Below are 27,359 nucleotides of genomic sequence, written 5' to 3'. Positions count from 1 at the left end.
ATGTTATTTGATTTTGTGCTGCCTTGTAGCTGCTTTTAGATAAGAAAACCATATATGCAACCACATACTTGTGTTTGTTGTCTCTCTATATTCCGACCGTAAGTTTCCTTGTTGCATGCCATTTCAAAATCAAATATAAAACAGTATAGAGGCATATATTAATGACTTCTTAAACACTGATTCAACTGTTTGTACTGCCAGAAGGATGATATTCCAGACAACTCAATTATCATTCATGTGGCTTTATTCTGCTTATGCAGTTATTTAAATAAGGTTATTTGATAGTACTTTTGGATTAAACATCTGTTTCAGCAGAAGGACTTAATCGCTTCAGGCAGCCCTTTGGCGGTCCCCTCCAATGAAAAGCGACCTCATCAGAGTCTTTGTTTAAGAGAGTAACACATATTTTGTCCTCGAGTCATGCCAACCAATGATGTAATGCTTATATTCTTATTTTATACAGCACTGCAAATGAATCACAGTGCTTGACATTATCATCAGTTCACACATTCTCACAACACGTAATACACACTTGTCATAAGTTAAAAATGCAATAAAATCCATTTAAAACAACTCCCATAAATCACTGGAACAAGCAAACTGTTTTTGCCAATCCACAGAGGGAAGTATTTTTGTTGTGATGAGTTTGCACTTTTCATTTATGAAGAGCAATCTATACACACTGCATATTACTATATTAATGCATTATTTTTTCATTTAAAAGGTACAAAACAATCAGCAAAAGTCAAGTCAGACATTGCATTGTGTTTTGACACATGCACATACATCACTTCCCACCATGTGCTGCAGGTAAACAATCTCATTTGAACCGTCTCAATGTCCGTCTGGCTTTTGTAACCTAAAATCACCTCTTTTTACTCCGTGATTACGTTCAAGTTCAAAGGCTTACCAGAATAAAATAGATGACATAATGACACTTACTCTTCGAACAAATAAATCCACAGTCTCCGCGTTTGTCAAATCTGAATCAAATCTCCTTTGCATGCTCTCCGTGGCGAGTCAGAATGTGTTTGTCCTTGAGTGAACCACTGAATACTATATAGACTGCCTGTAGACAAAAGTCTACCACGCAAAGTGGGCGGATCTTATCACCACTGAGAGTTTTTTTCCCCTCCATATCTTTTTTTGGAATAACCGACATGTAAATGTTGCTGGGAGACGGGACCCCAGTGTCCCCTGGGGTCCCCTGGGAGAAAGAGGGGGCAGAGACCATTACACCTCTTTACATAAGACGTGTGCCGCTAAAGAGATTAACTCACTGCTGCTCACAATGAGCTCCAAGCCCCCCTCTGTCAATCTCACTTTCACTCCCGCTCTTTCTCTGTCATACACACTAACACTAACATAATTACAATACACAAAAAAATATACAAGTTTCATAAGCTCTTGTGAATCTCACTGACTCACTCGTTTAGTATTGGTTATGTTTTACAGTTTGTTTTTTATAAACACACACACTTTTCCCAGTTGGCTCTCTTTGCTGCCCTCCCCTCCTCTCCAAACTGCCCTGCACCCACTCTGAACAAACACCCCTCCTGGAAAAGAAAGAAGAGCTTGATGTTCCCTCCCTCCGTCTGTGTCTTTGTCCACTGAAGTGTGCCTGTTTTGTGTGAGGTTCAGTGAACTCGAACATTTATTTAAGCTGAGTGCTACATTTACACCATAAAATAAATGACTCTCTAACTACCTCTCAAAAAGAAGTGTGTGCAAGCTTGTTTCCGCCACATAATAAAAAAAGGTAATTGCGACCTTTTTATCTCACAATTCTGACTTTTTTCCCCTCAGAACTACGTGATATAAACTCGCAATTGTGAGTTACAAAGTCAGATTTGCGTGATATAAGCTCGCAATTGCGTGTTATGAAGCCAGAATTGCAAGATATAAACTGTTATATTGTCGCAATTGTATATAAAATATAACTCGCAATTCAGAATAGTGAGATAAAAAGTTGCAATTATCTATTAAATTGTTTTATTCCGTGTCAGGAACAAGCTTCCATAGAAGTGTGTTTCCGTAATGTGTAGAATGTATATTTTTGTGCAGATGTGTTTTCAAAATAAACTTTAAAATTCCAAAGCAATTGAATATTTTAATAACCTCCAAAAGCAGTTGAATATATGTTTAAATTACCCTCTTGATACTTTCATATTGGAGTAGTCAAACACAAGTGGCCCTTTGACTTGTAAGTAGTCTAATTGTTTTGTTTTCCAGTAAGAAATGTATAAATTACTTTAAAACAATCACTTTCATTTTTAATAAAACATTTTTTTTTGAGTAAATGTAGTATCTAATCTATCTAAAGCAATTCTTATTTGGGATAAGAAAAGTAAACAATGTAAGAAATATCCTCTGAAAAAACATATTTTATATTCATATCATGTTTTAAGGATGTTTTACTTGAAAACAAGACAAAAAGACTTTTAAAAGAATATTCACTTCTATGTTATTTATAGATTTCTTGTACGAAACAAATTCAATTCAGCACATTTGTTTTTAAGTCCCTTTGCTAGGTCTGCATCTGGATTTTATTTTTGTGACTTTTTAAAGAAATGATCATAAGCATTTTCCCCAACAATTGTTCTTAAGTCGTCACATAACTTTCTGAAAATGATAAAAATATCTAAGAGTAAATTCAAAATGCCATAACCACTGCACAGCTATTGCTCTTCACCGAAGTTTTTGCATCTGTGTACATTCACCTGAAGCGCAAATTCAGCACCGTGGGGACCAGAACAAAGAAGGCAGACTTTCAGATAATCAATCTGGCTGTGAAACTCTATCCCAACTCTGCGGATGCATCCCTTTTGTCCAAAACACCAAGGTTGGATGAGTTGTGTTGTTTGGAAGGAATGTTAGATTTCGAGTTAACAAAACATTTTCAATGAAGAAAATAGGCGTTTCTGATTCGTCACCCCAAGTCCCTTCCAAGTATTAATTTCATTACACACCGACAAGATGTTGTTTTGGGGGTGAAGTTTGATTCGGTAAGATGACAGCAGAAGGCATGGTATTGATTCTTCACATGCTCTTTGTAAGTGCTTAGTGGAGGGATCAATGCAATCAATATGTAAAAACAGGCCATAGCCGTGGACAATGGGACGGGAACATTTGCAAGTGTGCGAGGAATCAAAGGTCGGCCAGTCTACGGCTGTGGCCCCGTGGGACAGGGGGCACAGACAGCACATTGAATACGTTTCTTTAAATTATGAATGTGGATTTAAGTGTCTAGGAGTTCCCAGAGGAGTTGTTGTTTAATATGGTACCTTGCAATGAAAGTGAGAGGGCAGCAGTGTAATAATAAGATATGCTTATGCAAAATGTCATTGGCCCGTATTGGTCAGTTCAGATGAGGGCCAATTTTGATTTATGACATCTTCAGTTGGATGCTGTTCTGAGTCTCACTCGGGAGAAAACTGATGTCATATGTGGCCATGTGCCAGATGACTGTTTTGAACAAAAAAGGAAAGCTCTGGCTGACTAAGGGGCCATTTAGATGACACCATTTTCAACTAAAAATGGAAAACTTTTTAATGTGTTTTGGTCGTTCATTTACACGATAACACTGTTTTGGGGGCCTGAAAATGCAAACTTTTGAAATCTGTGAAAACGGTGAAGCCATGCACATTACGCGTTCAGTCTATAGATGCGTAGTGTTTCTTTACAAAGTGACATCGCCAACTACTGGCCTGGCATGGGTAATACAGCATTTTTAGACGTTTTGGTGGATCCGTGTGAACAGGGATTGTTTTGACAACATTGTCTCTGTATACGAAAAACACAAAGGAAAAACGTTTCTTGTTTTAAGTACATCGTGTAAACGTACCCTAAAATAGTACATTTAAAAAAAAAAAAGTATTAAACTATTTTATTCTATTATTTAAAAACTTAAATTAAAATAATTTGTATTATTATTTTATTTATTTAATATTATTTTATCTGATTACATAATATATTTTGTTTTTATTATAATGTTTTTTTTATTTATATTGTAAAAATCAATATATTTATAATGAATTTATTGAAATTTTTTATTGAGTTTATAATTCTGGATTGCCATTTGATGCCTTAAAATGTGGTTTCCGGAAAGTAGCCTAAAAACTCATGTTTGACAGACCTGTGGTTTTGAAATAGTGTATAAACAAATGAGGTGAGATAAGGTTGGACAAAAATGAATACTGATGTATAAAAATGGGTGACAAATGTGTGAGCACCCAAAAGGTGGTTTTCGAAGCAATGCCATAGAAAAACTTTAGTTTTTCTTAGTGCGAAGAACATTTTGATAATCAGAAGAAGTTTTGTGCGTTGTAAAGGTTCCATGGATGTTAAAAATTCTTCTTCATGGGACCATAAATGCCGATAAGTAACCTTTATTTTTAAGAGTGTGGCTGGAATTTTATAGGGTTAAGAATTACATTTAATGTCTGTATAATAACTGACACTTTGCCCTGCCAGAGAAGATCTTTTTTTAAGCTTAATTTTCAGATTTTGGCCTTTGTAACCCTGGGGCTCATTCAGACACTATTGTAATCACCCAGCAGTAGGACACATGATTTACAGTTTGTTGGAGAGTAGCTGTGGCTCTTTATGCGCTCTGCTGTTGTATCATTGTTCTCAGAGACAGATGAGAACGATATGACCTAATCATACAGTCAATGAGCTGAGCTCAGTGGGAGCCGTGACAGAGCGTCCGCTTGCCGCTAATAGATGCTTAGATGTTATTGAGGTGGAAAGTCGGGCTGGCTATAATTGGCCATGAAAGACCTTTATCACAGACAGTGGGCCTCTTTTGGGTGTGTGTGTGTGTGTGTGTGTGGTTTTGTTCCCCTTGCACGTTCCACTTGTTTGTCAACCTATGCGGGACAAAGACGTCCTAGAAGTGTGGCCAGCAGACGTTATCCAATGCATGGCCAATCCATTACCGCATGAGACCCAGTTCGGGCCGTTGTACTGTAGAAGATTTACTGCAGTCTGAACAAAGCGTACACTGCTGCACTTTACCACACCTGGGACGGCCAGATGGCACCCATAGACTTGCATCTGTATTGTTAAGAATAATTTTTTTAATAAGTGTCCCTTCCTATCATGGAATTTATGCTCTGGGTGATATCTGCTTTGCATGTGGTACTTCTTGCAGAAATGTAATACATCAAGCATTTGGAGGCTTTTTCCAGAATGTCTATACAAATAATAAACTTGTTTTGGGGAAATAGACTTCTTGGTGCATTCACTGAGGCATCTATTATGTTTATTTTTTGGTCACACTTTATTTAAGGTGTCTTTTTACTACTTAAGTCAACATTTTTTAATTGTTCAATATGTATTGCACATTTTTTTTGCTTCTATTGAGGTGGGATATTGGTAAGTCTCAGTTTTCGGGGTGTGGTGTTTAAGGGCTGGTTAAGACTCTATGGACAGCTGCGTAATTATAGATGTAATAACAGAAATGTATTATAGCTGTAATTTTATGCAGGTATTTTTATAATATAAGTACAATGTAAAAACGTGTTTACACTAGGGACGTGCACGAATATTCGAATATTCGATCTGTAATTATTATTCGAAAAATAAAATTCTATTCGAATTTACTTTTTTCTTTTTTTCTTTCTTTTTCTCCCCGCAGTTATAATTAAATGCACTGGGTGGCGCTGTGGAGCGTGTTTAACAAGTGGATTGTATTTGATCACATAATGTCGTCGTCTGCCTCGCCAAGTTTGGAATTACTTAGATAAAAATGATATTGCAAAATGGAATTATTTTTGATAAATTATTAATGAAACTGAGATATAATATCACCACCACAATGATAAATCACATGAAATCCAAACACCAGTCGATTAAGGAAGCAGCTGTCCATCACTGCATTAAAGGGGTGGTATAATGCCCTTTTCACACGATGTAAAATAAGTCTCTGATGTGTGTATGTGAAGTTTTAGCTCAAAATACCCCATTGATATTTTTTATAGCATGTTAAAGTTGTCACTTTTTGAGGGTGAGCAAAAACACTCAGTTTTTTTTTTGTGTCTGTTCCTTTAAATGCAAAGGTGCTTCTGCTCCCGGCACAGAGGGCGGAGCTTCAACAGCTGTGTCCTTTTTCCTCACACAGACATGCACTGGAAATTTCAAAAACTTTTAGCCTTTTATGTTCACACCGAAGTCAGAATGATGGAGAGACTCAAGAAGAAGTGACAACATGTAGACAACATTTCTGAATGGTTAGTTGATGAATTTATGTAGCTTATGAGTAGTTATCTTCTAGTCATTGATTAGCATATTCTGTTTTGATAATCTATAAATCGTGTTCTCTGGGAGGGGTTTATGTACATTTTAGGGTTGGTGATGTCACTAACCCGAGAGGAATGTCGTGTAGTCCCTACCAGCCGTTTGTTGTAGTCCTTAAAAAGCCATTTCTTTAAAAGAAAAGATCTCCCTTTGCTTTGAACTTTGAGCATTGTAACTTTGCAGATGTTGTTTATGCTCAAACAGCAACATTACACACTAACTAAAGTTAGAAAAGTCTTAACGACTGCAGGTAAGCGCAGCTGTACCCCGAGGGAATCGTGATCCGAGATGATATCTTCTGGTTGCAAAATGATTTTGAGACATATAATATGCTTCCTTTAAGTTTCGTTGAGGGATACAGGTTTAAGAACAGAAAACGCAAAGTGCTGTTAGTAACTTCACTTTGCACACTGTGTCTCTGCAACGTCTGTCAGCGCAGCGTGTTTTCTTACTCGAGCATGTGATGTGGATAATAATGTTTTTCTCAACATGAATGTGAAACAATATAAACACGATAATGCTGACTCGAGTGCATGTACGTTCTATACTATGACTGTGCAGTCTGCTTTATTAGCGTTCCGTTCGCGACTTGTTGTTAAATGTTTTCAACTAAAAGAAAACCTTAAGATATATAGTAAGCTTGTTGTGTATATTGCCTAATGTAAGCTTGTTCAGAAATGGTGACAAAAACTTAAAACAAAAACAAACTTAAACTTAAAAAATAACATAGGCCTATTTCTCGTTAAACGACATTTAAATAAACTAAAATTCAAATATTCGATTTTTATGAACCCGAATATTCAAATACAATATTTTTGAAAAATGCCCATCCCTAGTTTACACACTAGGTGCATTGTTTTAAATTATTAATTTAATCTTAGTACATAGTAGTTAAAGACACTTAACCCTCTTGGTACTGTTCGCGTGTCGGTCAAAATTTACTGAATTTTGTTTTATTGAAATGAAATGATTTATTTTAGTTCGATAATGTTTTTTATTTAATATTTTGTATTTTTAGGGGATTTTATGGTACAGTAGCCTGGTCCTACCAGACTCTCGTACATTTCATTTGTACAGAGAGTCTGGCCACTCTCCGTTGACAAGCTTTAACTTCCTTGAAGGCGGGTACTCTGTTGAAGTTTAAAACTATTGGATCTGCCCAGAGCCACTCTGGATCTGCCATAACCAATCGCTAACTAGCACTAGCACTAACTAGCACCTACAACTCAAACTAGCGCACGACCTCAATGTCATCGTTCTCAGCCCCTCCCTCTGTTCGCTGATTGGACCGGTAAAAATTTGTCCGGAGAAAACCCACGAATATACGCAAACCCAGACGGAGTACTGAAGGAAATTGAAAATTGAGCGGAAGTACGTAGGAGGGGCTGGGCGGAGCCAGGCTAATTTTATGGTACTTAATTATATTTATTCAGTAGGTATTTTTAGTACATTTAATCACTTTTTGAGCATGGACATGAAAATTAAATTTATGAATGCATAAATCTTGAATGCTTTGGAGCACAGACTTAGGTTTGGTCTCCTTTTCTCTTCTTAAACACTTGGCAGAATACTGCTGAAGTGAAAAAAGTTAACTTGAAAAAAGTGATAGAATTTAAAAAATGTTTTATTAAAATGCACAAAAATAAAAAATATTTTTTTTATATGAAATATATATTTTCCAAAACACATTTTACTCTGAAACTGTGAGAAAATCAAAGCCATAAATCTAAACAAGTGGTGTTCCAAATTTGAGGTTGATATTTAAAAAAAATTTTTTTCCAATAGATTCAATTCACCCCCCCATTCATTTCCAATGCGGCCATTTTTGATTCTGAACAATACAAGTATGACTATTTAATCTTTTCAATTAAACCTTTACCAAGTTTCGTCCATTCCGATGAAGCAACCGCACCACGAACAGCACCAGAGGGTTAATATAAAATGTTTTTTATGACCGTTTTTTAAATGAATTCTAGAAAGGATCTAGATATAGTGTCAATACTGGAGTGCAGCCAGACGGGAGTGTCCCGTGGGAACGATGTTTCTCAATCACAACAATGCTGCTTTTCTCCCTGCGCTCTGTATGAGCACATGTGCTAATTAGCTGAATCATCTGAATTTAATTTCACTTTAAATTCATTCGGTTCATTACACAAATTTGAAATGTAACCTGTTACATGTAGAATGAGGCTCAGGTAAATATTTGCAGATGGTTAATAAGCAGGTTTTGGGCTCATAATACATACAAATTCTCCATTTCATCCGTATATGTAATAAACTAGTGTAATCACGCATGTTTAAAGACGCTGGATGTTTAATGCTGTCTTATGGATCCACTCATCTAGACAGGGAGACTGAATTGGTGGTATATTGTGTGCAGCTGCTAAGGGTCTGTGGGGAAAAGTCTTGTTAGCTATCTCTTTCTCTTTCTCTGTCCACCAGCAGATGTGATCTTATCATTCCTAATCAAGAAAAAAACTGAGCACAATGACCATCTGGAGCTAAGCCCATCACAGTGGCCCAAGCTTTTACACATCCAACAATGTGCCCCTGTTAATTTTCTCTCATTAGCTAGCAATTTGTGTGTAATCAGTAACTGGTATAAAAGGCATTAGAATATGTTTTTTAGTCCTTTATGTTTGTTTTTTTTGCCCCAAGATGCAGCAGTTACTTTTTTAATCAGTGCTATCCACCAGTCTGATTGTCTCTGTATTTTTTTAATGCTTTTTTGGAAATGTTTACCACACAAAATGGGCTGATGGCCGTCATAGGAACAGTCATACTGCAGGATGTCAGAATGTCCGATACAGTCTGTCTGAAAATGATAATTCACCCAAAAATTTAAATTCTGTCACGATTTACCTTACAGTATGTCGTCTCAAAACTGTATGATTGACTTTCTTCAGTAGAATCCAATAGATTTTGATGAATTTATCAGTGGTTACCAAAACTCTTTGTTTTATCAAGATTCTTCAAAATATCGTCTTTTGTGAAAGACATACAGGTTTGGAATGACGGGAGGGTAAAGGATGATATTTCATTTTTGGGTAAACTATCTTGGTCAAAATAATACTGTTTACTTGCTTAAGTTATTTATTTTATTTGCTATCAAATGCATATTTTCTAATTTCAATTAACCTGTGTTTTGTGAAGTCATAGTCTTGCACTTTTTCTGTAACACTTTACAATAAGTTCCAATTTGTGATTTAGGTTTCATGCTTTTCATACTTTTAGTGAATTTATTTATCTAGGTAATATATAAATTTCTACATAAATGTATACATGCAAGTTGTATTAATGCACATTGGTTAATGTATTGTCCAAACAGGAATAAAAAATGAACAATAGTATATTGATCAACATTAACCTAAATTAATAAATGCTGTGAATAATTATTGTTAGTTCATAGTTCATTTCACTTTTTATTTTAAAGAAAAATGATAGACAATAATATTTCGCAATGTCGCAATCAATTCCAGCCCATGTAAGAATATCCGACCAATTTTGACCACGCTATGAACATATTTGACTGAAAATCATGCTGTTCACGGAAATCTCCATCCCCTTTCTACAGGAATTTCTCATACTTGTCTAACTTAGTGGAGAGACAAAAAAATTATCTACACCAATCCAATAATTTTACAATGCAACACTGACCTTATTTATAGTACAGAAAGTCTGTTGGAACTTGGAAGTGGACAATTTCATACTAAAATGCATTATGTATTCAACATGCAACTCAAGTCACCATAGCAACTATAAATAAAGGATTTTTGATGGTTTTAAATTCGGGGCTTTACCTTCTTTAATATACACCCCGACAGTGCACTTATCTCATGCTGGATGATCTGAGATCTGAGTCCTGAGAAAAGTAATTGAGTTGCACATAAGAATGGGTTACAGAGAGAGAAACATTTTAGCAGGATATTTATATTAATTCTTAAGTTTGGCTGAGAGTAGCACACACACACATGCATGCATCCCATTGGTCACATTTTTCGAACTCAAGCTCTCAGCCACATCTGGAGCAGTTGAGGGTAAATGCACTCTTGAAATAAGAACTCTCGACATGAAGGCAGATGCATTACAGTGATGGAGTGAATAATTCAAAAGGAAGGACATCTCCTCCTCCAGCATCACTCAGAGTCCTCTCCAACACCCTGACAGCACTTTCTGACCACTCTCTTATTCACGCCAACCACTTAGAGTGCTTAAGTGATACGCCTTCCTTTGCAAGTTAGATTTCATGTATAATTGTGCGGAGGAGAAATAAATTACTGCCATTGTCTATGAGAAACAGCTCTTACTCTTTCTCCTAATTCTAATAACTTTGTTTTTACACCAAACTTGGAGTCTGATATTATTTTCCAATTACTATGGAAGAAGTATCTTCCTTGATTTATCTCATAATTAAAAATGTAATATCATAATTATGACTTAGTATGTCAATTATGACTTACGTCATAATTAGTCCCATCATTAGTTTTACTTTTTAATCTCATAATGCAACCCTCTACATACACCTTGGCAATATAATCTCCAGTGGCTTGTGCATTTTTTAGTTTACTCGGCAGACTATATATATATATATATATATATATATATATATGTATATATATGTATGTATATGTATGTATATATATATATATATATATATATATATATATATATATATATATATATATATATATACAGATACAGTGTATATATATATATATATATATATATACATACAGTATTTAAATATATGATTCCTCTAAATCAGCTTATCTTTTTAAAATGGCACAGCTTTTTAAATATCTGAACGTACACACTTAACAGCAGTCAATCAAGTATTGTTATGATATTATGAAAATCAAGCACTATTTAATGCTAGAACTTTAGTAATTTGTACTAAAACTTGGTAACCATGTATGAACGCATATTTGTCATTTTAACACTAACTTAGGACTGGGGTGCTTAAGATTTTGTTGGACATTCAGTGTTTCTGTAAAAAAAATAGATAATAGCAATTATTATTAAAATATACTACTACTACTAATTCTGCTATTAATAAAATGAATATTCACAAATATCTTTGCGTGTGTGTGAGAAACAGTGCTCTCAGTCGTGCGCTTTCACACTAGATTTTACGGTACGTCAAATACAGGTACGCTGTGCATAGTACAGATCGATTGATGGAGAGTGAAACTCTCAAGCTCTCAGTCAGAGTGTTCAGCGAGTGAAAAAAAATAAAAATATATATATATATATATATATGATAAACTTATACTTAGCCTCTAACACACACACTGGCGAGTAATAATAATTTATTTATAATGATATACATTATTTAGTCGCCCAGAGTGAAGATTTAGTCGCATATGCGAGTGATTTACTCGCATTGTAGAGGGCTGTCATTATGAATTAGTAAGTCAGTTTTAACTTTTTATCTCATAATTTTGTCTTTTTATCTTTTTATGTTATTAAGATTTACCAAAGCATGATTTTCTTTCTTATGTGGCAGAAATGGGCTTCAATAAAAATTACAGCTGTCAAATGATTAAAAAATTGCTGTTAATTGCGTGTATCAATATTTGTTAAGCCCCCAAAATGAAGAAAATTCAAAGACATTGTGAAATCATTGAATAACTCACTCAATACAACCCTCTACATTGCAAGTAAATCATTTGCATTTGCGACTAGATTTCACTCTAGGCTACTAAATAATGTGTATCATTATTATCATTATCATAATCGTTATTTTAGTTTTAAATTTAAATTGTTTTTCGATAATGCTCATGTCTTGATTCATTCGTTTTTTTTTATCCGTTTTTTTTCTAAGAGCTGTGATGCTCTATTATAACCACCACTGCACTGAAAATGCTACACAATAAGTAAAAAACAGGTGCCAGCTTAATTTGACCCTATTTCTCACCACATGTGGTGTGAAACAAAGGAAAAGAATGATGGTGGGTTAAATCTTAGAGTGGTCTTGATTATGGCCTCCTCTTCCATTGCCCTTGAACCTCGGCTGTTTTGGATAAAGGTGTGTAGGAGACTGACTGAAATGCAGGAAAAAAGAGTGGAGAGGATGATGGAGGGGGAGTTGAGGGTGTGTAGGTTGAATAGAGTGAAAGCGAGCTCAGTTTACTAAACAAGCCAAAACTGTTGCCAACAGCAGCACTGAAAATGTAACCATTGTAATGATGAATCATAATGTTATCATTAGCTAAACTATTAAAAAAAGATTAGAACTAGCAATGAATAATATTTTCGCGAATTAAAATGATAAAAAAAGGAGTTTGAAAAACAAACAAACAAAAAACAACTAAACTGAAACTATATGCAGTACAATATGAATGAAATGTAATGTATTTGCAGAGAAAATGACTTTGGTTTTAGTATATTTAACCAATGCTGGACTTCTAACTGTACAGTATATTCTGCTCATTGCAACCTGGGGTGTGTTTAGCATATTAAACCTGCTGATTAACTACCATAGTACTATGCGTTGTTGGACTAACCAACTATTCACAACTGTTTCCCGAAAACTGTAGTAACACGATCACACCTCTGTCGTTTGAACTACATTGGTTCAACAATATTGGACTGTCATTACTGAAGTAGAAAAACTTCTGCTGATCATCTATTCGAGATCTCCAAGATGCTGCTGTAATGAACATGGCAGCTAATGACTACTTCACTGTTTTTTTCCATGCCATTTTGCTTTATTTTATTCGTTTGATTCATTGCGGGTTCCCTCGCACATTTAACACACATTGGGCCCTATTTTAACGATCTGAAACGCAAGTATGAAGCGCGAAACGCAAGTAACTTTGTGGGCGGGTCTTGGGCGCTGTTGCTATTATACCGGCGGGATAAATGACTCTTGCGCCCAACGCAAATCTAAAATGGGTTGGTCTGAAGTAGCTTCATTATTCATAGGTGTGGTTTGGGTGTGTAACGTGAAATAAACCAATCAGAGCGACATCTCACATTCCCTTTAAGAGCAGGCACGCTTGTTCCATGGCGGTTTGCTATTATAATGGCGGATTTGCCAGGCGCGTGCCAGGAGCGGTTCACAGCCGAGGAGACCGACGTTCTCGTCAGGGCCGTAAAACACAGAGAAGTGACATTGGGGATGGAGAAACACACCAAAATTAGCTTCGGTTAAACAGGTGTATAATAATTTGGGTAAATGTGTAAGCTAGATTTATGCCTATTTTTTCACATCTTCATGGACACAACAATGATTTCCCTCATGTGTTAATATTTTTCCTTGTAATAATGTATGGTTTTCTAAAAATGAGAACTGCTGCGTCTGTGTGTAGATGAGATAAGCAAAGTGTATGCCGCCCCCGGGAGCGCAAATGCATTTGCTAGTTTAGCGACGTGCGTCTGTGGAGGGAAAAGTCTGCTGTGCGCGGGTGCAAAATAGGAATGATACATGCGTCGGTGTACAAAGTCAATTGCGCTGGGTGCAAGATAGGTCCCATTGAATTAAACACCATTGATTGTTGACACACTAAAATATAGATTAAAATGGATATTTATTTAAATAGAATGAAGAATGTACTGAATGTTAGCATGCTTATTGTGCCTAAGAGCATAATCTATTTAAGTCCACATGTCCTTTAACTAGGAACTATGCTTCTAACCACAGCTGTAGTTCCAACCACATACGATAGTGACACTGTTTGCGAATGTTCCTTGGAACTATGGTTTTGGGAAACACAAAATCATTGAACTATGTTGGTAACAACGGAACTTGCAACCATAGATGGCTGACGATGCTTTCTGGAAACGCACCCCAGATGGTGTCGTTATCTACCAGAAAGAGCTAACGGTGCTATGGTAACCAGTCAAACCTTGACTCCTTGATTTATTCTTTCAAAAAGAGCCATCCAATTAGACAGAATGGGAGCATCATCTAATTAGCATCTTCAAAGTATTTTATCAACAAACTTGCAAAAGGTGACGCATAATTAAAGATTTTTCGTAGCAGATTCCAAATGGGCCTGTTGATAACCGATGGATTTTCTGAAGTAAAATAGATCCTTATAATACTACTTCTAATAAGAATAAGAATAAGAAAAGATGAAGATTTTTTTTATTTTTTTTTATTTAAAGAATGCAAAGATGGTTATCATATTTCTGCTTTCCTAGGCTCTAATTCTCTTTGGAAAAGTGATCAGATGTCATCAAGCATCTAGACTCTTGTCTCTGATTGATCTCTGTTGTCTGGCTCCTGGTACCATCAAAGATTCCCTGAAAGCTTAGATGCCTCTGGAATCCATCCAAAAGTAGTTTTAGAGCCCAGTGTATCTGGGAAATATATACTCCATGTCATTTTCATGAAATATTTACAGATATGCTCTCTTCTCTGAACGAGCCCTGACAGATAGAGACAACACACTACCATATTTCCATTTCTTTTTTAAGATTTTGGTAGTGACCCTCATGACCCTCACTCCCCATGTTGGAAGATATAATTAGATGTGCAAAACTAAATTGTTCAAATCAGTTAGTCAGTGAGCTGTAATTAAGCTGTGTCATGTCCAACAAACACCAATCGGTGTCTTTGCAAATGGCTGCTTATAGAGCCCTGTGTAGGGTTCAAGGTTTTTGAACCCCCATCCCACTTATCTACATTAATGTACACTACTGTTTAAAAGTTGGGTTTAAAACTGTGTGTGTGTTTTTTTTTTTTTTTTTTAAGAAGAAATTAATACTTTTAATCATTTAAATTGTTCAAAAGTGACATTAAGACATTAATAATGTTACAAATGTATATTTCTAATAAGTGCTGTTCTGAAAAAAAGTGTCTCCGTTTCCACAAAAAGATTAGTTTTTAACGAAAATATGATCTGTTTTCAACATTTAATTTCAATATTTCTTGAGGATCATGTGACACTGAAGACTGGATTAATGTTTACTGAAAATTCAGCTTTGCCATCACAGGAATAAATTACATTTTCAAAATGTATTCAAATAAATATATATATATATATATATATATATATATATATATATATATATTTAAATTGTAGTAGTATTTCACTATATTACTGTTTTTTCCTGTATTTTTCATCAAATAAATACAGCCTTGTTGAGCATAAGAGACTTCTTTCAAAAGAATAACCAACCCAAAACGTAATGGCCATAAAAGCCATAGTTCTTACTGTTAAGAACTATGACTTTTTTTATATATATATATAAAAATGGATAAATGTGTTATAAAATAATTGACATTTTACATGTAACTTTGACAGCCCTAAAATACATTTTGTGAAATCTTTTCTTTTTCTTTTTCAAAACCAACAATATACTTTCCTCTGTACATTTAACCTAAAATCTTGCAAACACATGTTCTTATAAGTACAATGCTTGATTTTCCTGTTGTCCTTGTTATCAGATACAACTCTAAATTTTAAATGACGTGTTCAGTATCAAGAGAGTAGACATTGCAATATAGACATTGCAATATATGTATTTTTTAGATGGATGTTTAAAATGCTTGTTTTGAGTAAAAAATAGATCAAGGTATAGTAGACTGTTTTTCCAAAGAAAGCTACTGGTACCAAAACAAGTGTCAGTGTTGCAACAGATGAGTGTTTAGATCCAAAAACACCCTTTAATTCTTCTTTTAAAAGAACGTCACTCATGACACCTTGTTCATTGCCAGTGCTCCACACCTCGACTGCATCTCTCACCCACACAAGATTTCGTAAGCACGCATGAGTAATTTCTGGAGGCAGGAAAGAACATGTCTCTCTCTTCAAAGGATTAAGTGTGTACATATGAAAGGCCAGCTCTGATACCTCTGAATGTTTTGAATATCTGAGGTGCCAAACTGGAACAAAATCATTCATGAGATCATAATGTAATCTAACCGTCTGTCTAGTTGACACAAGATTGTCAAAAACAGTTTAACTGGGAAGAGCTGCATACCATCTTGAGTTATTGATCTTTTTGGAGGGAAACAGGTGTTTGAAAGATCTTTTGCCGAATATGTCTGGCATGAGGATAGGGGAGTGAAACGTCTTGGACTTCCAGCAAACTGAAAAAAATAACTGACTCTGTTAAAACCTGATGATAAACTTGTCTATTCAGGGTGAAGTCGTACACCAACTGTTCCTCCCACATGCAGAGCCAGTAAGAGAGAGTAAAAAACAAGGAAACAGAAAGCGTTGTTTATACAGTTAGGAGACAGTCTCAAGTTTCACTCAGCTTTGGTGCTTGTGTGTGTACCCTGGGGACAAAATGTCCCCACAAATATGGCAATATATGAAATCCTTGTCCTTATGGGTTTTTGTCCCCATGAGGAAAACAGCTTGTAAATAATACTAAGCAATGTTTTTTGAAAATGTAAAAATGCAGAAAGTTTTTTTGTGATTGGTAGGTTAAGGGATAGAATATACAGTTTGTACACTATAGAAATGTCTATGGAATGTCCTCATAAAACATGAAACCCCATAAGGCCAAATAAGGCACGTTTAGATGCTGAGATGAGATCCCTCATGAATTATTAATTTATAAATATCAAATTTTTGTGGAGGCGCACCACATGATATTTTAAAACCTGAACTAATTTGCCTTTTCATTACAAGGTCAGATTATCTGATATCTGAAGAGACTGATTGACCTTGACACAGTCACGATCGGGGCCGAATCTAGGCATGGGCAGAGGTTGGCTGAGCTCTCCCCAAACATCTGTCTTGCCCCAATCAGACTTTAGGCAAAGATAGCGTTTTTTATGATTTGTGCATTGATTAAAAGCTATCTGAGGCTGGCTGTGTGTTGAAAAGTTTGAGGAAGAGCTGAAGACTGCCCCAACATAACACACATTTTTTTTGTATTTTTCTTTGTTAGCTGAAAGCAATGGTGCGTCATGCACAAGGCGGCTTCGGTCCGTTGGGGAAAAGCAAAGACTGACAATCACACCAGCGATAACGGGCAAACATATCTGCATGCAAATTCCATCTAGGTGTGAATTACAGGGAGTTTAACGGGTATGGGTCTTGAAAATGAAGATTTCAACGGAATTGTTGAGAACAGGAATCTAAAATCCTATTGAGATTACTTTAATACTTTTTGAGTGACAGGCACGCAAACTTTGGAAAAACAATATTTATCTCAGACAGGTATATTCTATGCAATTGTGTTGATAGAAAAAAAAACGAGATACTGTTCTAGTTTCAACATTATTTGATGATCAGATATTCCTCTTTTAAAGAAACAAGTATCAGCTGTATGCAAAGAGACCCAAATTTGGTTTTTGACCACTGAAAATGTGTACAATTGACCAATTTACTCATGGAGCCGCATTAAGATCCTCCATATCTCTGGGATTGAACAATATAGGGCCTTTAAAATGAAGATACCAACATAAATGTTAATTTAAAACCAAAATCTAAAAGGATATTAATATATCGTTAATACTTTTTGAGTTACAGGCATACAATCTTGGGGCAAAAATCACAAGAAGTGCTTTTTCCCATTTTTGAACTTTCACCATTGGCAAATAATGCAACAAAGATTGCTCAAGTCAACAGATTTAACTAATAGACCTACTAATCTCTGTGCAAAAATAAAATAAGAATGCTGCCATCTTTCTAAAGTCATTTTTACCCCTCTGTAATTTGGCTCCAAATCTCAGGTGAAAATTGTCATTTTGACCCCCCTCTACAAAATAGTGGATTACTCAGTCAATATACATTCATGACATTCAATAATCTGGCTTTGGTCACTATTTATGTTTGTCTTTCTTCGGAAAAAATATGAACAAAATCAAAAATTTGAGCCGGGGAAGTTTCCGAAATTTGGTTGATTTGACATGGAATGACCCATTTTATATTTACTTTTCTATAGCTCTTTTTAAAGTAATTTTGGCCACCCCTGATATGGATCATAGCCTAAGGTTAAGCCTAATACATTAACTTAGCAGTTGTGTTTAAAATGGTGTAAAGACAAGTGCATGGTTCAATTGAAAGCTTGCCCTCTTTCACTAGCTTTTAATGATGTTGCTTACTAGCATTAACAGCTAGTCAAAGAGGGCAAGCAACTGTCTGCTTAAACAAAGAGTTTGGGGTTTATCTATCAATCAGATGCATGTTAATGTTGCATTTGTTACATCAGTAAGCTCATGTCATGTTTACTTTCAGAATTGTCATTGGATGGTGGTATTTTTTTATAGCATTTTATTTAAAAAGTGAAAATAAGATATCTATCTATATGCCGTCATGTCACTGACCTAAATAACTGAATAAACGGTGCTCAGTGAAGCATTAGTTTATAATTTATTCATGCTGCAGAGAGACCTGAAGTCCTGCAGAGATCCATAATACTGTGTGGTGAATTTACAACTTAACTATGTACTTTTTGTTATAATTCATTAATTAGTTAATTGTGCAGCTATACATTTAGCCGATGTATATTGTAATTTAATATCACACTTATTCGTTTAAGGGCACTGCATGTCCACCCTACTTCACTATGGTCCACCTACTTTGACATTTCTGTCCTCTTTTCTTGCGTGTATGAACATAAGCCATGTCTTTGCACTTTGCATTCACACACCCACTCTCTGAAAACTTGCCTGTGCAGATGTCCTGTTAAACTCTCCCTCTGACAGTAAATCTATGTATCTGTTTCTCTGCCTTCCCTGAGCTCAAAGACTCATGATAAATGAACTGGTTTGAAGTAAAAAGATCCTGCGCTCCCACACGTCTTCAAGTACTTGTGTATCATCTGAACTTGCCTTGGCATGTAACAGGCTCTTGCACATTGTTATTCTGTTTTTAGATGGTATTTTCCCCAATCTGCAGTTTCTTTGAAACCGGTAAACAGGATGAGGCATGCTTTCTTTTTTTATGTTATCATTATCATCATCATCATCAGAGTTTTAACGATCTATTTAACATTTGCCAAAGTTAAACAGTAATGCCAGTTTGGCTCATGACATTTTAACAGTCAAGTTTGTGTGGTAAAACCAACATTTATGGGAACCTACGTCACAATAACTGTTGACGGTGTAAGGAGATAAAAATGGCATAACATGGAGACAAAAATAAATCTGTTATGTAAGAGTGCTTTTCTGACATAATTCATTGCAGTCTCTGTGGTCACTGATCACATTTTGTTCAGTCAGTTTGTGTCTCCTAGAGGTTTTGCTCATGAGCTCAGCTAGTTCGATCCAGGTTCAGGTACATGTTCCTTGCAAATAACATTTCATATTTTAGCATATTATGATTGGTATCCTATTTGCCCTATTGTACTCATAAAAACACTGTCTCGCGTGATGTAGAAGGTTCATTGGCTCTCATTTAATTTGATCAGCAATAATAATTTGTTATTATATAGGGTACAACGGGGCTAAAGGCGCACCGGGGTAAAAGGCGCATTTGACTTTATTCTCTTTTAAACCACTATATGGTTATTTTCTTAACTTCCGCTTTTGATGATGCACGTGGAAATTTAGCTGATCAATGCAAAGTTGATTCTGTGCTTATTTGATCTAATATTTAATGTTTTATTTTATTTTAAATGTTGTAGATTTAAGTAGAAAATGAATATCGATAAAATTAATGTCTATATTTTGAGACAAATGTCTTAACGATTTTCAGTTTTGTTTAAGATAAATAAAGAAACAGTTTTTTAATAACTGAAGAATATGTAAAAGTATGGTATTTGGGGCAAAAGGCACAATTATTAACATGATAATAAACAGCCGACTGACTTTTCCATTTGTTGACTTGACTGTTAGATTCAGATGGGAAATATCATATCAAGTTGGGTGTCCAGAGATAATCACATATTTATAATGAAACCATCATATTTAAAAATATGATATTAATCATATAATAAAATAATATGTTTTTTTGGAACTACTGTAAATCTTTATTAAATCATTATGGGATCTCATTCAATGCTTTTTAAAATAATTTTGTTTCTGTATTTTTAAACATATTTTAAGTATATATTTTTTCCAGTATATTTATCAAAATAAACCAAAAATAGTGCAAACATTGCTAAAGTGAGCAAGTATTAACTTAGACATTATTAAAAAAACATATATTATTTTAGATAAACTATTTGTATAAATAGTGTGTGCCTTTTGCCCTATGAGTGGGGTAAAAGGCCCACCTTGCCACCTCAAACATTTATAAGTTTTTTAAACAAAATGAACCACTTTTATGATTCATTTCACACAAAATCTGTTGCTCCATCAATGTAAAAAAAAAAAATATATATATATATTTTTCTGCAATCAGAGTAGTAATAAGCAATTTTTTCTTAGGATTTGCCTTTAGCCCTGTTGTACCGTAAATATTACATTATAATAATATTACAAATGTTTCATTATATATAAAAACAGCATTTATTAACCTTTGATAATGTTAATTTCCTGTAATAAAACATTTATATTCATGTTAGTTCACAGTGCAATAACTGATTAGTAAATTAGAAGTGTTGTAAAATAAAAAAAAATAGGAAAAGTGTGTTAATGAATGTATTGGTAACACTTTTTAATAAGGTTCATTGGTTAACATTAGTTAATTACCTTAGTTAATATGAACTAAGAATGAACAATACCTCTACAGCATTTATTAATCTTAGTTGATATTCATTTCAACATTTCCTAAAACATTATTAAAATCAAAGGTTGTATTCGTTAACATTAGTTAATGCACTGCGGACTAACATGAACAAACAATGAAAAGATTTACTTTTATTAATTAACATTAACAAAGATGAATAAATACTGTAACAAATGTTTTGCTCATTGTTAATTCATGTTAGTTAATACATTAATGTTAACTATAATGAACCTTATTGTAAAGTGTTACCAATGTATTTAACTAATGTAAAAAAAGAATAATAAAAAAAACATTATTGTAAAGTGTCACCATTAGATTTATGCTTAAAACAAACAGAAAACACTAATAGGGTAAGAACTTGTTATCAGAGAATGTAAGTTCTTATGCAGTTTTTTCTAAGCAGTTTTTCAAGGATGTTTGTATACTTTTACTGTAAAACAATATAATAATAATAATATTAATAAGGTTAGTTTTTTATAGTGAAAGAGAAGAATGAAAACAACAGCATTTCAAATCATCCGATACCAACATTAATGTAAAATGAATAGTGACTCACCGTGCTTCATGTTCCCTCCAAGTGTGTTTTTGTTTTTGCTGTGCATGTTCTGTATAAATGCCCTGATTATATTTAAATGGAGAACAGGAAGTTACAAGAATTATCTCTCTGGTCTCTCCTCTCGATCTTTCCTCCTCCTGTACTGTGAGTTGAGTCTCTACAGACTGCCATGATGTGGGTGTTTTGTATAATACCCACCAGTGCACAAACCCTCCCTATCTTTCAGTTTATCCCTCCCTTTTCAGTTTATCTCTTTCCTCAAGTCCATGTTTGCAAGAGCCACAGCGCCGTTTCTGCTTTGATATCTGCAATGCATCTTTTATACTTTTGCTCATATACAATTCCATGCATGTATTTGGTCGTTTTATGTCCTGGCGTGCCATTAATGTGGGCAGTGATCCATCATAAGACACTTCACTCATGTGCACTCACCTAAAGCGCTAATTCTACCGCATGTGCATTTTTACAGGTCTGCCAGATGGTGATCGAACATAAAACAAGCTGCGTTAACATGAACCTCAGGAATCCCAGCATAACCACTTATTAGATAGGATCACATCCGTCCTACATGAGGGCCGTGACAGTTAAGAGGGATATGATACTTCAGACCTCCCAAGGGCCGGCTTTTAATGGGGCCATTCTGGCTCTTGAGTCCAGTGCCATCTATTACAGCTGTGACCTTGGTGTAGTAGAGGATACTCTTTCTAAAACATATGTGTACTTGTGCAAGGATGCATCCTTCATTTATGTGAATAAGCAGTTTTGTCACCTATTACTTCACAGGTCTTTCTCATGTTATGTCATATTGTGGATCGCAGAAAAGAACAACATGCAGTCTAAAGAAAGATCCTTCACTGACTTCATATAAGGAAGTTTGGTATCTGCCCCAGGCAGATATTTCCAACCATGCAAGCACTGCTGCTCCTATCTACTTTTATTATGAAAGACATCAGTTTGTGAATATTTAAATAACATTCAACATCAGAAATAAAATCTGAGACAACAATGATATAATTTTGGGATGTGCAATATTGATACTAGAGTAAAAAAAAAATTATTCGATTATTCATTTTTTAAACTGTGGTCGATTTGATGTTGATTCGCAAAAGCCAATAATCGATCTTTTTTTTCCGTATTTATTTCTGCAAACATTGAACACAATATCTCATTGACGTTAATCTTATTACTAGTCTTCTCCACTAGATGTCATCCTTTTATTTACCTTCCACGACATTGGGACCCTGTTATTCATTAAAGTCTGCATGAACCGGAAGTTGCAATCGACTTTTCTCCAGTGTTGTGACGTATTTCCAAGTGAAACGGAATATTGAACAAAGGGCAGGGTTTCACTTTAGCGCTCCTCCTCTCCATCTCTGCTCATAGCAGACTAACGGTTTGAGGGGAGTGGTTAAGCGTTTTCAACCCAAGCCGTCAAACTGACGTCATCAGAAAAGGAACGCCATTCCAGACCGGAAGTAACTTTTCAGATTTTGATTAAAGATTACCACGGCAAACAATTTTTTTCTGTGTATTAACTTACACGGATTAATTGTTCACCACAAGACTAGTAATATGCGCTAACAAAGTAAATAGGGTCAATTTTGATTTCATGTCGACTTTAAGTGCTTAGCATGGCGGATGCAGGTGCGCCTTTTAGCGGGAAAGACGTTTCGTACAATTGAAGGAACTGTCACGGTCCTTATCGGGCCAGTGCTGCATGGTCACGAAAGATTATAATTTGCATGTGTTTTCAAGCCTTGCCTAAGCATTCAGGCCAAGATGACGCGAAATAATTCGCGCATGGCCGCACTGACTCTGTAAGAAGCTTTGTGTGCGCACACATCCCAAACACAAGACAGAAATCTGCGTGTCTCAGACAGCGTGCAAATAATACAATTAATTCTCCTTGCATTTAAACGGACAAATCCACACAAATTTATCTCAAAATGCCGACCATGGCGAGTATCCTAGTAAACATAGTCGGTTATGGCTTAAGTGAACGTAAAGAGTCGAAAAAGACAACGCATGTGTATCATTATACCCATTATAGCCGCACATTAGTCTTTAAGTACAGCAGCCTAATTTTTAAATGTTAATCAAAGTACATAAGACAAAGAAATCACTCCCTGCTCTTCACTGAATAACGTTTTTGTAACTTTAATAAAGATTAACCTTTATTTAATTTGTACTTTGTACTTAATTCAAATTCTGTACCTGAGAACTACTGTTAGACCTACCTGAAAACCTTAAAAGCACTGATTATTTCATTTGTATCTGTTCTATTGTATTTAAAGGGATATTTCAGGATTTAGCATTAAGCTTTGTATCAGTAGAAAACCCGTAGTGTTTTCGAATTACCGTGCTTTCCTCCCTCATATCCCCCTGAGACGAGAGATTTATGTATTTTTTGTCTGGAAAAAATCCTCAGATGACGCAAAAATTGTCATTTTGCGTCATCGGAGGATTTTTTGGCCAGAGGCTAAAGACTACAGCCAGTAGTAGGGGCTGTTCTGCATGTTTTAAACCCGCCCATAGAGGGTGGGATCTCACTCACAGAATGTACACATAGTGTCAGCCGTCTTTCTTTGGGAGCTAAGCTAGCAGGCTCTTGGTCTGTGGAGAAAGCTGAGTAGTAGGAGAAAGTTGAGTAGTAGGAGTAGGGGTTACCATCCTCTTTTTCCCAGACATGTCCGGCCGTCGAGATCGTCCAAAATGTCCGAGATTCGGCTTTTGCTTTCTGCAGTCGCCATTCATTGTTTACATGCACACCTTTTGTTTCAATCTAACTGAATTCATTCCGATTGGTGAATCTGAATGTAGTGTTTACATGAACGCTAAACAAGTGATCGGTTGATGTGCTTTTTAACATTGCTAAGAACATTCCCGCTCCTCCGTCGCTCATCAGTAATCACGACACCGGCCTCTCGCCGTTCTCCCGCGCCCCTCAGCATCGTCCTGCTCGCCACAGTAAACATAATGAATGGCGACTGTTAGAACGCAAAAGCCGAATTCCGGACATTTTGGGCGATCTCGAAATCCCGGGCAGACTCGTCACGGAGACTCACTAGTAGCCTAGCCTTGTTGTTTAACTGCGCGCTCTTACCGGTAGGCGTGGCTTGGGAGTGGCCTCGTAGAGCAGCGAAGCAAGTGCATTCTGGGAGTTGTTGTCTTTCATCCACATAAGCCAAAAATACATTTTCTGGCTTTTCTCAGTCTAGAAGGCTCCAAATTCAAAAATTATTTCACATTTCTACTACATAAATGACCCATTTTATAATTAATAATAATAATTTGTTACATTTATATAGCGCTTTTTCTGAGACCTCAAAGCGCTTTACATGGAAGGGGGAATCTCCTCAACCACCACCAGTGTGCAGCATCCACTTGGATGATGCGACGGCAGCCATACTGCGCCAGAACGCCCACCACACACCAGCTTACTGGTGGAGAGGAGACAGTGATGAAGCCAATCAGTATATGAGGATGATTAGGAGGCCATGATAGACAGAGGCCAAGGGGCAAATTTGGCCAGGATGCCGAGGTTTACACCCCTACTCTTTTTCGAAGGACATCCTGGGATTTTTAATGACCACAGAGAGTCAGGACCTCGGTTTAACGTCTCATCCAAAGGACGGTGCTCTTTTGGCAGTATAGTGTCCCCGTCACTATACTGGGGCATTAGGACCCACACAGACCACAGGGTGAGCGCCCCCTGCTGGCCTCACTAACACCTCTTCCAGCAGCAACCTGGTTTCCTCAGGAGGTCTCCCATCCAGGTACTAACCAGGCTCAGCCCTGCTTAGCTTCAGTGGGCAACCAGTCTTGGGCTACAGGGTGATATGGCTGCTGGATATGGCTGAAGTTTGGTGTACTTCATTTTAAATACACATTCATCTTTCCAGAGGTGAAGTATCCCTTTAATAGTTAGTTTCTTTTTTATTTTTTTATTACTGACTGTTTACTTGTCTTCAATAATGTTTGAAATTTATATTAGTTAGTTATAGCTGTGGTTTCGAAAACTGGAATTAAGAATTGTTAAATTCACTGGTATCTAAAATGTTGGTGTCATAACCTTATTTATTACAATTCATGGATACATGGGTCAAAAACAATAACTATTTAATTAATTTATTACTTTTCTGTGGTGGGGCCAGTTAAAATTGAATCACTGAATTCATTGACTCGAATTGAGAAAATTTGCTACGCAATACGAAGTGACCGTTCTCGAAAGGGAAACAAATATGTGATATGTTGTTTGGACTACAAGGCAGGACTTTCATTTCTAGAGCCTCCATATTAAGCGTTGTGGAGTCTATATCAAAACTGGAAAGCAGGACCACAGATGCCTATATATAACTATTTGTCGCATTCATAAATGTGTGAGAGGACAATCTCTGCCTTATTCTGTACAGTCTCTGGTTCCATTGCTGTTGAACAAGCTGATTGAATCAGTCACGTAGTGTAATCAGATGTGTGAAACGGTGATGTTAAACTTTCAATTAAGAGTGTTAATGGCCCATTCTGCTGGAAGTGGAAACACACGTTAAACTGTATTGCACTTGACAAGAAAACACTTGTCAAATGTCCCTCTTGTGCTACTAATCGAAGTTCTGTTTGTTATTTATTCATTTTCTTCTGTCTAAGTGGTTTATAAACCTGTAAGGGCTTGATGTTTACCCTAGTCGTCCTGTTTCTCTTTCCTTTACTCCATCCTACACTTGTTTCTTGCTCCCTCAGTTCATGGTTATGCAACAGAGCGACTGAATTAATGATCACTGTTGATACAGCCGAAACAACAGTGTCATTTCTGATGCACAAATCAGAAATGACACAGAAACGCACTTTTTTTTCTTTTACAAAAGACTGCTTAAAAATTAACGTGATACTTTCCACATCAATTCAGTGTGGCGTTTGCATTACTTTGAGTGAATATTGATGTATAATCAACTAAAGACAGTGTTTTCCTACTTAAACGTGTCAGTTTGGTGTACTTCACTTTAAGTACTCAATTTAATCTGTAACGTAATGTAAAATAAAACACTTACAACTGCCTGAGGGGCAGTTACTGTCTCAGTGTATGTGAATTATGGGAAATCATTTGTTGCAAAGGGTTACCCACTGTAATCTCAGTTCAAAAGAAAAGAATTCATGTGTAAATATGTGGTGAGTTTATGAAAAAAAATTTTTTTCCGGTTTTATAGTCATGTTGGAACTTGTAACAGCAACAGGGACGTTTTTTTTTTGTGTGCATTTTTTAGCATTTGTCCATGTTGGAAAGAATTTATGACAAGTCAGAACATAACATTTACATTTACATTTACATTTACATTTACATTTACATCACAAGTCAGAACATAAATGTTCTTACTTCATTCACCATCTCTTTCTGCTCATTTCTTTAATTTCTGCTATAAAAAAATTCAAAAACTTTTAGTGTGTCTTCTATTCTGCACCACTACAAAACAAAAACTGTAAGGGTTTTCTTAACTTAAGGAATGTCTTGTAACAGGTAGGGCAGGGGTGATTCTAGGATTTCAGTATTATGGGGGCTTAGCCCCAATAAGGGTATGATTGAACATTTTTAACAATTTGTTTATATACTACTAGGGTAGGCATGAACAATAGAGTAGATTCTACACTACCTGTAAAGTCAATCCCTGAATATTAATTTCTAATAATTTTAAACAACCAGCTAATATTCGTTAGTATACGTTAAGACTATAGACAAACTTTTCTAGATTGGCAGTATGTGTTTTTTGTTGTTGTTGTTGTTGTTGTTTTACACTTATTTTTTAACTCTATGTTTGTGCAGTAAAATTAACTTTAAAGAAGTTTTTAATTTTCTATATTTTATAATTTTCGTTCATGGAGATAACATGGAAAATGTGCCATGCTTTAGTGGATGATTTCTGTCGACTGGT

The 27,359-nt window shown here is 35.7% G+C and overlaps 2 protein-coding genes across 3 annotated transcripts in view; one reads left to right on the top strand and one right to left on the bottom strand.

Moving 5' to 3' along the window:
* lzts1 (leucine zipper, putative tumor suppressor 1) overlaps positions 1 to 21,600 on the bottom strand; it is a 28,911-nt gene extending 7,311 nt beyond the window's left edge. The window contains exon 1 of one of the 2 annotated variants that reach the window (XM_082187493.1): positions 21,439 to 21,600. The gene's annotated coding sequence lies outside the window, so the exon portion shown is untranslated. Of the gene's footprint in view, positions 1 to 942; positions 1,893 to 21,438 lie in introns of those variants that run through there. The other variant, XM_082187494.1, reaches the window with a different exon arrangement.
* The window catches only part of LOC309512111 (uncharacterized protein), a 79,523-nt gene that overhangs the window by 8,594 nt on the left and 43,570 nt on the right, over positions 1 to 27,359 (top strand). The gene's annotated exons all lie outside the window — the stretch shown is intronic.

Source organism: Leuciscus leuciscus (genome assembly GCF_965113295.1).
Source record: "Leuciscus leuciscus genome assembly, chromosome: 13".
NCBI classification, from domain to species: Eukaryota; Metazoa; Chordata; class Actinopteri; order Cypriniformes; family Leuciscidae; genus Leuciscus; species Leuciscus leuciscus.
The sequence above is the reverse complement of the archived record's forward strand: the minus strand, read 5'-3'. Positions and strand labels throughout refer to the sequence as shown.